We start from the raw sequence: 15,519 nt of genomic DNA, 5'->3' as shown, positions 1-15,519 counted from the left end.
ACAATGTATTTTCAATCTAAATATTCTTTAGTTATCTTCAGTCTAATGATAATTCTCCTAAAAACCAAAGGCTTGAGAAAGATAGAGGAATTATCAGATGCAGGGGCTCTTTTGGTGTAGCTCACAATACCTAAAGAGAGACTAGAGCTTCCATTTTGGGTCTCAGATGGAGAGTTAAATGTGGGGCCTTGCCTTTTACCAGGAATCATACAAAGGGGTTTCTCCAGGTAAGACAAGCACTGGATGTTAGGCTACAGAAGAAGACAGACCCATCCAAGAAATTACATATATATAGTCCATTCCTTTTCCCTTTAGAGTAAACTTTCCCACTTTGGTCCCAAAAGATTTAATTTTCAAAAAATCATAATTATATTTTTTGTATTTGTACATTGTTCTCTAGAGAAGAGAGAACATACCAAAGCATATCCAAAAGGAAATCTAAGGTAGAAATTAGTTTGCAAAATTTTTGACTATTTATTAATTGGGTAATTTGTTTTTCAGTGTTAAGTTTTTTGAGTTCTTTATGTATTCTTATTATTAATCCCCTGTCAGAGGAGTAGCTAGCAAAAATCTTCTCCCATTCTGCAAATCCTATCTTTGTGTTCTTATTTCCTTTGCTGTGCCGGTTTTAAATTTGAGGCCTACCTACTTAGTGATTCTTGGTTTTATTTTTTGTGTATTAGGAGTCTTGTTAAGGATAACATTACCTGTACCAATATACTGGAGTGTTGGCCTTTGTTTTCTTCTAGAAGTTGTTGCAAAGTTTCTAGCCTAATTCCTAGGTCTTTGATAAACTTTGAGTTGAATGAGTGCATGGTGAAAGATTGAGATTTGAGGCACCTTTGTCAAGTATCAAATGATCCAAACTCAAAATTAATAGAATACAATGAGAAATGAACAAATCCAAAATCATGAGAGACACTTAAATAAAATTCTCAGTAACTGATTTAATAAGCAGGCACAAATCTATAAAAATTTCAAAAGTTTAAACAATGAAATTAGCATACCTGACCTAATGGAGTATCTGTAGAATTTGGCATCCATATCTGCAGATAACACATTCTTTAAAGGCATGTGGAGCCTTTTCAAAAACTGACCCTAATGTTACAATAAAGCAAATTTTAGTAATATCCAATTTGTTCTCTGAACAAATAGATTTGTATATTTGTATCTTTATATATTAAATCATTTTAACAAATAGTAACTAAAACATAACCTATGTTCATAAATTTAAAAATATTCATGTAAATACGTCTATTAACTCAATAAAGAAGACCATACAAATTATAATCACACTACAAATTAGAAAATGAAAACAACAGATCTAATTTCCAGGTAGCTAAAGTTTAGAGGGACAGTTTAAATGTGTATTTGATATACATATACAAATGTGTATTTGATAATCATTGAAGCATCTCAATAAATGAAGAAACACATTAGATAAAATTAAACAATGCATATTAAAAATTTATAGTATAGTATCAAAGAAAATTTCCTCAATCTGTTAGAAGTTTCTGTTTGTATATGAGGTGTGTCCCAGAAACCAACCCACAAAACTACAACTATCTTATATTTGATAAAGGGTTTAAAAGCATGCAATGGAGGAAGGATAGCATCTTCAACAAATGGTGTTGGGAAAACTGGAAATCCATATGCAACAAAATGAAACTGAATCCCTTTCTCTCGCCATGCACAAAAGTTAACTCAAAATGGATCAAGGAACTTGATATCAAACCAGAGACTCTGCGTCTGATAGAAGAAAAAGTTGGCTCCGATCTACAGATTGTGGGGTCGGGCTCCAAATTCCTTAATAGGACACCCATAGCACAAGAGTTAACAACAAGAATCAACAAATGGGACTTAATTAAACTTAAAAGTTTTTTCTCAGCAAGAGAAACAATAAGAGAGGTAAATAGGGAGCCTACATCCTGGGAACAAATCTTTACTCCTCACACTTCAGATAGAGCCCTAATATCCAGAGTATACAAAGAACTCAAAAAATTAGACAATAAGATAACAAATAACCCAATCAACAAATGGGCCAAGGACCTGAACAGACACTTCTCAGAGGAGGATATACAATCAATCAACAAGTACATGAAAAAATGCTCACCATCTCTAGCAGTCAGAGAAATGCAAATCAAAACCACCCTAAGATACCATCTCACTCCAGTAAGATTGGCAGCCACTATGAAGTCAAACAACAACAAGTGCTGGAGAGGTTGTGGAGAAAAGGGTACACTTGTACATTGCTGGTGGGACTGCAAATTGGTGCGGCCAATTTGGAAAGCAGTTTGGAGATTCCTGGGAAAGATGGGAATGGAACCACCATTTGACCCTGCTATTGCCCTTCTTGGACTATTCCCTGAAGACCTTAAAAGAGCATGCTACAGGGATACTGCCACATCGATGTTCATAGCAGCACAATTCACAATTGCTAGACTGTGGAACCAACCCAGATGCCCCTCAGTAGATGAATGGATAAAAAAATGTGGCATCTATACACAATGGAGTACTATGCAGCAATAAAAAATGACAAAATCATAGAATTTGCAGGGAAATGGACGGCACTAGAGCAGATTATGCTTAGTGAAGCTAGCCAATCCCTAAAAAACAAATGTCAAATGTCTTCTTTGATATAATGAGAGCAAATATGAACAGAGCAGGGAGGAAGAGTAGGAAGAAAAGAGTAACATTAATCAGTGACATGAGATGGGAGGGAAAGGGAGAGATGAGGAAAATTGCATGGAAATGAAGGGAGACCCTCATTGCTATACAAAATTACATATAAGAGGTTGGGAGGGGAATGGGAAAATAAACAAGGTGAGAAATGAATTACAGTAGATGGGGTAGAGAGAGAAGAAGGGAGGGGAGGGGAGGGGGGATAGTAGGGAGTAGGAAAGGTAGCAGAATACAACAATTACTAATAGGGCATTATGTAAAATTGTGGATGTGTAACTGACATGATTCTGCAATCTGCATTTGGGGTAAAATTGGGGGTTCATAACCCACTTCAATCTAATGTATGAAGTATGATATGTCAAGAGCTTTGTAATGTTGTGAACAACCAATAAAAAAAAAGAAAATAAAATAAATAAATTAATTAAAAAAAAAACAAACAGAATTCTTTTGAAACAGAAAAAAAAAAAATGAGGTGTGTCCTAAGCTCATGTGTGAAACAATGTAGGAATGTTCAGAGATGAAATGGTTAGATTATGAGAGTTGTAGCCTAATCAGTGGATTAATTCATCTGAAGGATTAATAATTAGAATGGATTAATGGATGGTAACTATAGTGTGTTCCTGGAGGAAGTAGGTTACTGGGAGCATGCCACTGGGGATTATATTATATTTTGAGTTCCTTTCACTGAAAACTCTGTTTCCTAGTCATCATGAAGAAAGCAGCTTTTCTTCACCTCAAATTTCCACCATTGTGTTCTGCCTCACCTGAGGCCCAGACCTATGAAGTCAGCTAACCATGGACTGAGCCTCTGGAACCCTGAGTCAAAATAATCTTTTCCTCTAAGTTCTTCTTTTCAGGTCTTTGGTCCAAGCAATGAAAACCTGACTAACAGTTAGTTCTATAAATCCTAGAACAGGACTGGAATTGTATCCCACAGTCAAACCTAGTGATGACTTTGTAATGTGTCAAGTTGGCTAAGTTAGACTGCTTCCCATGACTGCTTTTCCTGAGAATTTCAGGTTGAGGTCGGCCTCAATACACATTTTGAAATGTGTGGGTGAGAAATGAATGATAGAACTGAAGCAGCAGTCATATTATGTCTTAAGCTTAGAAGATCAAGGTAGGATTTCCAGGCACCTTTGTGGTTCAACCTATGTTGGTGTGGAGTATCAACCAGGGATGCAATTGTTACAAGTCCCCCTGGATATTTTCAGGCTCTTGGGAGAGAGTGCCTACATGACAAGCAAGAAAACTTGGGTTCTATTCCCAGCAGCAAAAAACAAACAAACAAAACAAAACAAACAAGTAAATCCTAGAGCAGCCACATTTAATAATCAAATATGGTAGGATTTCTATTTGAAATTGGTATATTGGAGAACATATCTTCTCTCAACATCATCCTAAAGATTTTTATTCGGGAAGTCAAGCTAAAAAAAGAAATAAAATATATAGGATACAGAAAGACATAAAGTTGTCATTATTTTTATATGATGATCGTATTTTTAGGAAATCCAAAAGAATATAGAGATAAATTATTGGAATTAATAAGTGAGTTTAGCAAGAAAAATTCATATTGAAATCAATTGAATTGCTATAAATCCACAACAAATGGAATGTAAAATTTAAAATATAGACATAATTTATAAACTTTCAAACACCTAGGAACAAATAATGTGTAAGAACTTTATACAGGAAACTACAAATATTGTTAGAGAAATTAAATGGAGAGACAGTCCTGTCTAGATACCCGAAGCATGGTCCATGCATAGCAGCCTCAGCATACCTGGAACTTATAACCAATTCTGAATCTTGGGATTCATCCCAGACTTACTAAAACAGAAATGTGTTTTAATAAGATCTCCTTGTGAATTGTATACATATCTTAATGTTTGAGAACCAATCATCTAGAAAATTCAATATGGAAAGATCTCAGTTCTCTCTACATTAACATATGTGTGTGTATGTGTGTGTGTATAATTGTAATCAAAATTCCAACAGTGGTCTGTGCAAGAGTGTGAATGTATGTGAAAATTGATATACTGTTTATAAACTGTATATATAATTTTGAAGAGCTGAGACATTTTTAAAGAACAAGATGGAGAATAAATTATACTGAATTAAGATTATAAAAGTATTTATTCAAAGAATCAGAAGCATGAAGGTATTAAAATATATGGCTATAGGTATGTGTGTTTGTGTGTTCGGCCCAGAGACTTCACCTTACATGATTGTGGGACTTGATTTAGGGGCAGCCTGTGTAAGGCCATTTTGTTTGCATCTGATGCTGGAGCTTGAGGTCTGCAAGTATCAAGAACTCAAGATGAGGTATACAAGTATTAGACCTCTTCTAGAGAGTTGGAAGAGAAGAGGGACGTAAAGTGAGGTAGAGTGAGGCAAAGGTGAAACCATGAGCACAACCTGGAAATCCCAGACCAGCAGAGTCCTGTGTCCATTCCCACTACTCAAAAGAAGTGAAAGTCCTGCAGGGAAAGCAGGTATCCCTTATTATGGTCCTAAATCCACCTATGATCTAGGAAAGTCTGAAATGGTTCCAGGGGAAGTTGGATCAATGCAACTTGGTTGCTGCCCCACACCAAGGTGAACCAGAACTACTAGGGTACCTTGTGATCCTGCCCCAACCTTCGAAGCCTGAGAAATAATATGGCTAATACTTCAGTTCCCTCTTTCATTTATCACCCAAAGAATCTAATGAGGCCCACAAAAGAAGTCCTTGGAAACAATTTAGTTTAGCCCAGATGACACACTACAAAGCCATCAATAAGTGTGGCATTGTGGCTGAGATATTAAAAAAAAATAAACCAAATGCAACAGAATTGAAAGCCTGGAAAAAGACTCACATATTGTTGCTGCTTGGTTAACAATAAAGGTGGCCAAATCCACACTTACAAATTTAGAGTTTTCTAGATTCAGGTTCTCTTTTTCTTGATTCCTAAGTGAATTTCTTTTATTTCAAAAGTAAGGCCTATTCTTGGGGCTTGATACTTATGTTAGTCAGCTTTCTATGGCTATCACAATTACTTCAATTACACAACTTAAAAGGGGAAAATATTTATTTTGGCTCAGAGTTTCAGACGATGGTCAATGAGCTCCACTGCTTTTGGTGATCCATAATGTGGTAAGGAGGACGTTGTTCACCTCATTATGGCCAGGAAGCAAAGAGAGAGAGAGGAAAGGGTCAGAGTCCCAATATCCTCTTGAAGGGCATGTCCCCAATAACCTAACTTCCTTCCAATAGGCCCCACCACCCAAATATTCTACCACTTACCAGCAGCACCACAGGGTAGTGAACAAGCCTTTAAAATGTGGCTGTTGGGGGATATTTAAAATTTGAACTATGACAGCACTAAAAGGGAAGAAATGAAAATTCTTAAATATAACTAAGCTTGCCCTAAGTGTCAACTAAAGGCTGGGCAAGAGCAGCAGGATAAATAGTACCTTGCAGTGTAATTGCTGGATAGAAATAGAGGAGAACGATGGTTATAGAAGATTTTTAAAAACCATATGCTTGCTGAGCAGCTTTTTTTCTTTTGCAAAAGAAAGTATAGCTTCCGTTCAATACAAAGGATTATGTTTATATTATTTAGTTTCAAAACTATATTCTAAGGTATGCACATCACCTTCTGCCTACAAAATTAAGAGTTTAAAAAAACTAATATGGAAACTAAAAGAGTACCTTGTTAGTACTTTGATGGTCATTCTTTGTTTGGCATTATGAAAATCTCAGAAAACTATTTTAAACCTCAAATAAAACACTTCAAATCGGAGTTTAAAGATTTATTTTCTAATGCATATTTTCAGAAAACTAAAATATTCTTTGAACAAAGTACATCTATTTCATTTGTACCAAGTTGTCAAGTCATTTTTTTTTTAAAGAGAGAGCGAGGAGAGAGAGAGAGAGAGAGAATTTTTAATATTTATTTTTTAGTTCTCGGCAGACACAACATCTTTGTATGTAGTGCTGTATGTGGTGCTGAGGATCGAACCTGGGCCGCACGCATGCCAGTTGAGCGCGCTACCGCTTGAGCCACATCCCCAGCCCCGTCAAGTCATTTTTAAATAAACATTTCTAATTGGGTAATATGCTCTGATTTATATGGAAGTTTATAAACATTTATAAACATAACCTCTTCTATTGTGATTTTAGTATAGTTTATTGAAAGCACTTTTTCAAGTGCTCTAACAAGGTCCTATGTCAGGACTTCACAAACTTGTGTGCACACTGGAGAAACTTAGGGAATTTCATACAGTACTCATGCCCCAGAGATTTCACTGGTTTTGGATGTGACCTGGGTATTGGAATTTTTTAAACATATCCAGGTGATTCTAATGCATGAACAGGTTGGGGAACCATTGCACTATAGTATATCCCTGACCCCAATCTATATTCAGAAATTGGGAGTCTTGAAATGAATACTTACATTGAGGGTTTATATTTAATACTTAATATATTCTTCTCAATCTATCAAAACAGTTCTTCCTAAGGTCACTGTGATGGTTAGTTTTATGGGTCAATTGGGAAGGTCATGGTACCCAAATATATAGTCACATGCCAGTCTAGATATTTTTGTGAAGATATTTTATATAAGATTAATATTTAAATCAACGGACTTTGAATAAAGCAAATTACATTCCATGATTCTATCAGTCAAAGTTCTTAAGAGAAAAAGGACTGATCTCCACCAGGAAGAAGGAACTCTCTCTTCAGGGTATCTTCATCAGTTCCTCGCGGAGTATCCAGCTTGCCTGGCAACCCTGATGATTTTTGACTCCTGTGCCTCCACAATCATGTGAGCTGATTCCCTAAAAAAACTAAGCTTCTATATCTTCTTCCATCCAAATGCTTAGAACCAAGGTTCAGAATCACTCATATATAATCCTGGGAGACCTGACTTATGCCGCTCTTTAATACGTCCATTTGCCTCCACTGATTGATGGGGAATTGCATGACTTCCTCACGTTTTTCCCTAGACCCTAGCAAAATCTCTATTTTCAGTTTAAAACTTATTCCCAAACTAAAGGTCATTTTAAAACTCCCAAATATAAAGTGAAGCTCCATTTTCTCTCTGTGGAAGAAAGGGGAATATTGGGAACAGGTCTTATTGTTCTCTAATTGTTTTTATTAGGCTCTGAGCAGGAAAAGTGAAATCCCTTTGTCTTCTCTTGGATGCAAGATGGCTACTACATCCACCCCCAGTGGGACTCATCTCAGCCATCTATCCTAAAGGCCTGCTTTCAATTTTCCTAATGCAAAAAGAGGTCAGAGCTCAAAATCTTTATTCTTAACTAAACAGGGTCAAAAAGGCAATAGATATTACTTTTATATCATTGTCTTTGAAAAGCAGATGATATAATGAATTATAATCTCCCTCTTTAATACGTGAATTTACGTGTGTTGAAGGTCAAATGATATGTTCTGTAGCTAATAAAAGCCTGGAAAGACCAATTGCTAATACCTCAATTACTTCAGTCCTCAAAGCACAGTTTATTCTGAATGTTTTTGCCTCATCTGTGTGGGGTACAGTTTGCATTATTATCATCCTTGGGTTCTCACTGCTATTATTTTAATGAATTCAATTTGCAAAATGCACTAAAGTAAAAAAAAAAAACTTAGTGCTCAAACTACTACTTTTTCTGAACCCACATACTAGCCAGATGTAGTCTGTCACACCATGCTAGTATATGCTGTTTGATGTTGTGCATCATAGTATTTTTTAAATTATTCACATATTGAATTTAAATTTATGCAATAAAATGAAGTAGAGAATATGCACTTTTAGTTTGCTTTCTTTGGCAGCTATTTATCCATATCACTTTTTTATTTAAATGGCAAATCTCCAATTTTGAAGTTTTATGCTAGTGCCTGAAATCCAAGGAGGGCGAGTGTTGTTATTTTCATTGTTTGGGAAACAAAAATGTACCTCTGATAATTTTTGTCTTTGATTACTGCTTCTTCAAAGGATTTAAACCAGAATGAAAGCCTTTGAAATCTTCAGAGATGAGGAGACATGAGAGTTATTCTGTATGCACTGGATAAACAGATGTCTTAGCTTTTCAAACCAAACCTGAAAAATATAATCACAAGCTTTATCAGAAACAGAGAACAATTTTTGCAGGTGTATAATGTTTTATATTTTACTAATGTGAAATGGAAGAAATAATGTCATTTTATTCCTTTTTCTTGTCTAAGAATTTAGTTCCAATTAACATTTCAGAAAACTTTTTTTTAAATATCTCAGGAAGCAAGATACATTCCTTAGGAGGAGGGGAAAAAAAGTCTTGTCATTTTGGGTACAGATAAGCACCATTAGAAACATATCTATAAATTGCTTGGGAAGTTGAAATCCTAATTGAGAAATTCCAAATTAATAAAAGCCAAATTTCATTCATTTACTCAATGGACCAAATCTTGTAATCAAATTTATTTTAAGACACCCATTGACTTCAGTGTGAGTTTCTTATATGGAATAATTATAGAATTAAGCTCAGTGCTACTAACTGAGAAAAAAAAAGTTAAAAAAAATACTAATAGGCTTTGCTTTGTGGCAACTGATGGCCTACACTGGATAACCTATTCTTTGGATGTGGATGGCATAGTATGTTCACTGATTCACAGCAGTACAGAAATGGACCTAATGATGCAAAGAAGCAAATAATCTCTATTCATTATGTTTTCAGCCTTTCTAAAATAAAAGTACTCCTTACTTACGTACTTACAGGGATGAAAGAGAAATAAAGAGAATCGTGCTACCATCAACTAGCATGAATCCTTGTGCCAGAAACATGAGTAATTTTGAGGTTTAAATCTTAAGTGAGGCCTCTCAAAAATACCATATCTGGCAATTCAGCACCTTATTAAATATCCACGTTATTCAAGCCTTTTGTTGAAAACACTGAAAAAAGCTGCACCGTTGGATAAATTCTAATTCTTTTGGTGAAATAAAAGGAAAAATGGAGGCAACTGCTTAAACCTGCTTATTCTTCAGGGAGCAGGGTTCTGTTCAATGCCGTATCCTCTGGGTCTTCTGTTTGCTTGACTAGAACCTTAAAATGAACCTGAAGACATTATTTTTGAAATTTAAAAATGGTGAGATCAATCCTATGTTGACAAAATGTGCTTCAGATCATCAAATTAACCTTTCAAATTGCATGGTAGACTGTTAAACTTGAGGACTTTGGACAGGATGACATATTCCCTTTATTGGAACTGATGTCAAAACAAGGGGTTAAGGGACATATAGAAGATTTCATATGCCTTAGGGATAAATTCTTTTTTTCTTCTTTTTTACAGCTCCCCTAAGGGACCCTTCATACTTACTGGCTTCCCAGTAGCACTAAGAACAGTTATTTCACCAAGCGCTGAAACCCCATTTCCTCTGCTGATTCTTAAATCCAACGATTGGACCAAGTGTGATTTCAGGGACAGACTTAAACCACTGCTACCTCTTTTTCCCAAGATATCTCCCTATTGGCAAGTACTGAGTCAAGTAGCAACACTGTTCAAATTTATTGAAATGATTTACTTGGGAACAAAAATGCATTTATGGACAATTTGTGCTGACCACTATGAATTATTATACATTTTAAGACATATTTAAAAGTAGATATTGAAGTTTACATAAACTCATTGCAATTTCAACTTCTTTTCTACCATAAGTGAAATAATCATGAAAAGTCCCTATAAGCAAATTGAGGCCTGTTTTGCTTTCCTCATATACTAAAATGAATCAAAAATAAAAATGTGAGATATTTCATAAACAACCAACAGAAGCAAACATTAAAATTTACTTTTCTATGACATTATTTATATTTTATTTCCCTATTAGAATTAATAATATTAGTCTACCATTATATTCTAGCTAGATATTATGCTAAGCCCTTTACATTCATACTTTCTAATTCTAATACCAATTCTGCAAGATGACTATTATTTTTCCCATATGAATATGAAGTAGTGAAGACTAAAAACTAGTATAACTTGAAGAGAGTCCTTTGCATTAACTGTGAGAGAAATCTTTTCATTTTTTTATGAATATGATTCATTGTCTATTTCAGGTCCCTTTCTGCTCTGTGGTGGAAATATCAATTCAAATCAAAATAAACTTAGAAGTCTAGGGTTTATTCTATTTTTTATGTCATATGTGACTTTGCAACCTTCTTGATCCTCACTGTCCTTCTCCTTTGCATCTCAGTGCCAATGGCGTCTGCAGATCTAAGTCATCATCCTTCTACACCAACAACTGCAAAGATCTCTGTATTCATTTTCTGTTGCTGTTAGAAATTATTGCAAACTTGATTGTTTTAAACAACACTTATTTATTATCTCATAATTGAAATGATAAAAAGTCCACAACTGGTTTCTCTTTTTAGGGTCTCATGAAGCCAATATGAAGACACCAGTTAGACTGGATTCACATCCAGGGTTTCCAGAAAAGATTTCACTTCCAAGCTTATTTGGTTTGTTGGCAGAATCTAGTCCTAGACAATCAGGGGAGAGGGGTCACTGTGTCCTTGCTGGTTGTAAGCTGAGCTCACTCTCAGCTCCTAAGGTCACTTCCCAGGCTTTGCATGTGGGAGCCTCACCATCTTCAAGCCAGCCAAGGCCTATTGTATGTGTTTTCCATCTCTCTGATGCTCTCTGCTACTGGTCAAAGAAAAATTTTCACTTTTAAAGGTCTCGTGATTAGATAAGACCCACTTGGATAATGGTTTTTTTTTTTTTTTTCATTAACTCAAAGCAAATTGACTAGTAACTTTATTTACATCTGAAAGACAATGGCCATGATGTCTCATCATATTCAAAGTCCTGAGGATTTAGGGTTAGAAATCTTGGGGGTCCGTTTTGGAATTTTGTGTATAATATTGTCTGTCACAGTGGCTTCTAGGTATACAGTCCAGGCCCCGTGTTCTTTAGCATCTTTTATTATCAGAAGTACATTTAGTTGTGCCTTAGAAAAAATCTTCTTCTGCTCCCCCTGTTTTCTGAGGCCTTGTTGTGGATTCTTGCTAAATTTTGTCCCATAGCCATCCCAAATATTTGCAGCTTGAGTAACAGAGGTTTGACATCAGCAAATAACGAAAATTTCTTCAATGTCAACACATTTATTCTTGGCACAACATAGAAGAACCTATCTGCTTGAAGATGGCTACTCAGAACAAGTATTCCTAGTTGAAGGGGCAATTACCCTGGCCCTCACAACGCATATTTCTATGTTCCTTTAAGAATCTTCTTTTGCCATTCTTAGGGAGTTTAATTCCTGCTAGGTGTCTCCTAACTCTTTGAGAGATGTTGACTATGATGTTAGCTACCTCTTTCCAGGTGTGAGTAGTAAAAACCCGAGGACTTTCCTGAGTAAATCCCATGAGACTGGGTGATTCAGTGCTCAAAGTCTCAATTCTGCACCTGAACCCATGCCTTGGATTTCCTTCTCACCAGAAGTCTCTTTTGGATAGTTCAAGTCAGTCATCTTTATTTTAATCCTTCAGGCTATGATATGTGGAATTGGGAGATTATCCACATCTTAGTTGTCCATAGGAAAATGGGTGTGGACTTCAGGGAGAGTGGTATAAGAAAGAATCTTCACCATGGTTGTTTTTTCCTGACATTCTCTTCCCACCTTCAACTATCCCAAAGCAATTTTATCCTAAAACAAACTCATTTTACATAATTCTTTATTCTCTCAAATTTGGTACTTGGAACATGATCTTTATATCCTGAGACCTTTGAGAATTTGTTTTTTGAAAAACCCAAGGCTTTACCTGTTATAAATTGAAAAACAGTTGTTCATACTTATTAGCTTCCCCAGGAGCCCTGATGCCCACTTTGCAATTAAAAATGTAAACATAAACTTAAAACAAAAACAAAAACAAGACAAACCAGAATTTTTAATCTTGTTGTAAACATGAAACAAAAACAGAATTGTCATCTTGTTTTCTGGTGCAGAGTGGAATACCCTGTTTAAATTTGAGGTAGAGTCAGGGTTTATAGGAAGCATAAAAGTGATTGAGACAAAATCATAGTCTTTAAGACTCCCAAATATCAGCACACCATTCTATACTATAAGTTTGACTGTAAATTTTATGCCCTGTTTAATCAGACTATAATATTACAGTAAATACCATTTGTTTTTACCATTTGCAATAGTTTTTTTTTTTTTCTTTGATATTGGGGGTGGCAAGAGGCAGAGGGTAAAAGGGTTTCCGGAAGTGAAATCTAAATTCTAAACAATGTGTCACTGAATTATAAACAGGGAGTAACTGATTAGGAGCAGCATCTAAAATAAATTTGTAATTTATACTCTATTTATAATATTAAAAGAAAATTAAAACCCCAACATATGGTTCAACAATTTCAAAGACTCTTCTCAGTTTATTGAAAGAAAATCTTTTGAGAACTATCACCCATTGAGCCGACAACTTGGAGAGGCCACAGAGGGATGTCACCCTCCACATGGATGTCCTGCTCACACAACTTTTGTCCAGACTCCTATGCCAGGCAGTCCTCCCCGCAGAAGCCCTGATCCCCATACTCAGGCTCTAACTCTTGTGCAAAACTGGCCTCATAAGTGGATGTCCTCCACACTAGCCTAATTCATTCATGGTTACAAATCCATAGATCAGAATTAGAGCCTCTAAATATACTGGTTCTATGACTACTTTGTAAATACCAAATGTGGACATTTACCAACAAATCAAGTTAGCCTCAATAATCAATTCTGAAAACATTAAAGAGAGTCTGCAATCCTTCATTCTGTCCTTTATATTGCTCCTTTGGAAAGTGAAAGTGATTGAATTGGACCATGTCTTAGGCTAATGTTAAATTTAAAAAAAACCAAAAAACTCCCACCCAATATAAATTACTTATTTTTAAGGAAAGACTATGCAAATTTTCACTCTCTAACCCAGACAATCCAGATAATGTTCATTTTTTTGTTATACCTACTGCAATCACACCTGAGTAATTTGTAAGCTGTACACCATAGTGTGAAGAAACAGTAACACCTTCTGTGTGGAATAGAGGAGACCAGGGAGAGAAGATAAATGAGTAATTGGTTAATAAAAGTAAATTTACATGAAACAAGGAAGGAAATTCAGGTGGAGGTTCCAGTCCTCATTTCTATAACTAATTTGTAGGGTATTTATAATTTTCTTACTGTACAACTATTTCCATACATCAGCAGTTTGCAGCTAATGAAACTTCTCAGTGCAATGAACAAACTTATCTTCCTGAAAGATCTATGCCTGTGATGATGCCTAAATAAGGTTTAAATAATCTTCCATGAACTTTTAAAAGGCAAAATGTATATTCAGTGAAATGCATAGATCTAAGGGGTAAAATGTTATGAGTCTTGACAAATGTATATGTTGCTATATCTACACTCCATGGAAGGAAGGTATACCTCTCCCCACACCAAATCATTTTCCTCCAGGCCAATCCCATGTAGGGAAATTTTTATCTTATTTGTAACACTATAGATTGTCTTTAGATATTTTTGAACTTTATATAAATAGAATCACCAAATATGTATTTTTTCACATCTATCTTCTTTGGCTCAAAATAGATTTTTATGTTGTTTCTAGGTTTTTGTATACACCAGAGGTTTGCTTTTTTTTTTTTGTCTTTATTAATTACTTAATAGTATGCTATAACATTAGTACATCTATAATTTTTTTGCCCATTTTCTATTGAGAGACATTTAGGTTGTGTCCAGTTTTAGGTACAATTAATAAAGCTTTCATAAATGTTTGCATCCACATTTTTTGGAGACATACGGTTTGGTTTCTTTTGAGTAAGTATCTGAGACTTAACTTGCTGAGTCAATATGGGTATGTGTATTTTTGATTCTCTGAGAAAAGCATAAAACTATTTTCCAAATAATTATAGCATTTTGCATCCCTACCAGCAGTGTATGAGAATCCCTGTTATTTAGCATCCTGGCCAGTACTTACTGTTGCTAGCCTGTAATCTTAGCCGTTGTAGGTGGTGTTGTTATATCACTGCATTTCTAAAACTGTTTGTTTGATTCAGAAGGCTAGAATTTTTTATCCCTCCCACAACAAAAGATCAAAATATACAGAAAATTTCTCCTTGAAATGTAAGATTTTTAAAAGTACAACACTTAATGTTAGAAAAACAACTTTAGTGCATGTCCTGCATGGAAAAGATCATCCAGTAGGTGTAAATTTGGTTTACACAATCCCTAAGTACATAATACAAAGGTGACAGAACAAAGGTTAAAAATTAAAAAAAAATAGAGGGGAAAATAAAAACATGCAAAATGGCCAACTCATAGAGGAAGATTGTTAGTATGACAATGATTAAGAAAATTAAATGTATTTAGCTAAGTCAGAAAAATAAGTTAAATATTGTCCATAATTTTCAGTTTCTTTATGTCAAAAATAATCTTGTGGATTGTACTTACTTTCACTATGGCAGTGATAGCAAGATTTCTAAAATGGGTATCTGTGTTCTCTTTCTGGTGCTCTTCATTCCTTCCTCCAGATCTTTAGTCAGCTCAAAGGATCTTTTGACCTTTCTTATAATTCAGGGATATTATCAACAATTTTCTTAAGCTTCTGTTTTTATGAAAATGTTTTTTATTTTCCCAAGATTTGGAGAAGATACAGTATTTATCCATATACAATCTTGGATTGATAGGATTATATTAATTTGCTTTCATCACTTAGAAGATGTGGTTTTATCACATCCTGTGTTCTCTTTTGTCTCCCAGAAGCCAGTAGATGCTCTGTCTACAGTAACTGCTTCTCACAGTTTGTCTTTGTTTTTGGTTTTCAACAATTTGACTATGGAGTGCCTTG

The sequence above is a fragment of the Spermophilus citellus genome (assembly GCF_964194105.1).
Source record: "Spermophilus citellus genome assembly, chromosome: 1".
In the NCBI taxonomy this organism is placed as follows: Eukaryota; Metazoa; Chordata; class Mammalia; order Rodentia; family Sciuridae; genus Spermophilus; species Spermophilus citellus.
The sequence above is the reverse complement of the archived record's forward strand: the minus strand, read 5'-3'. Positions refer to the sequence as shown.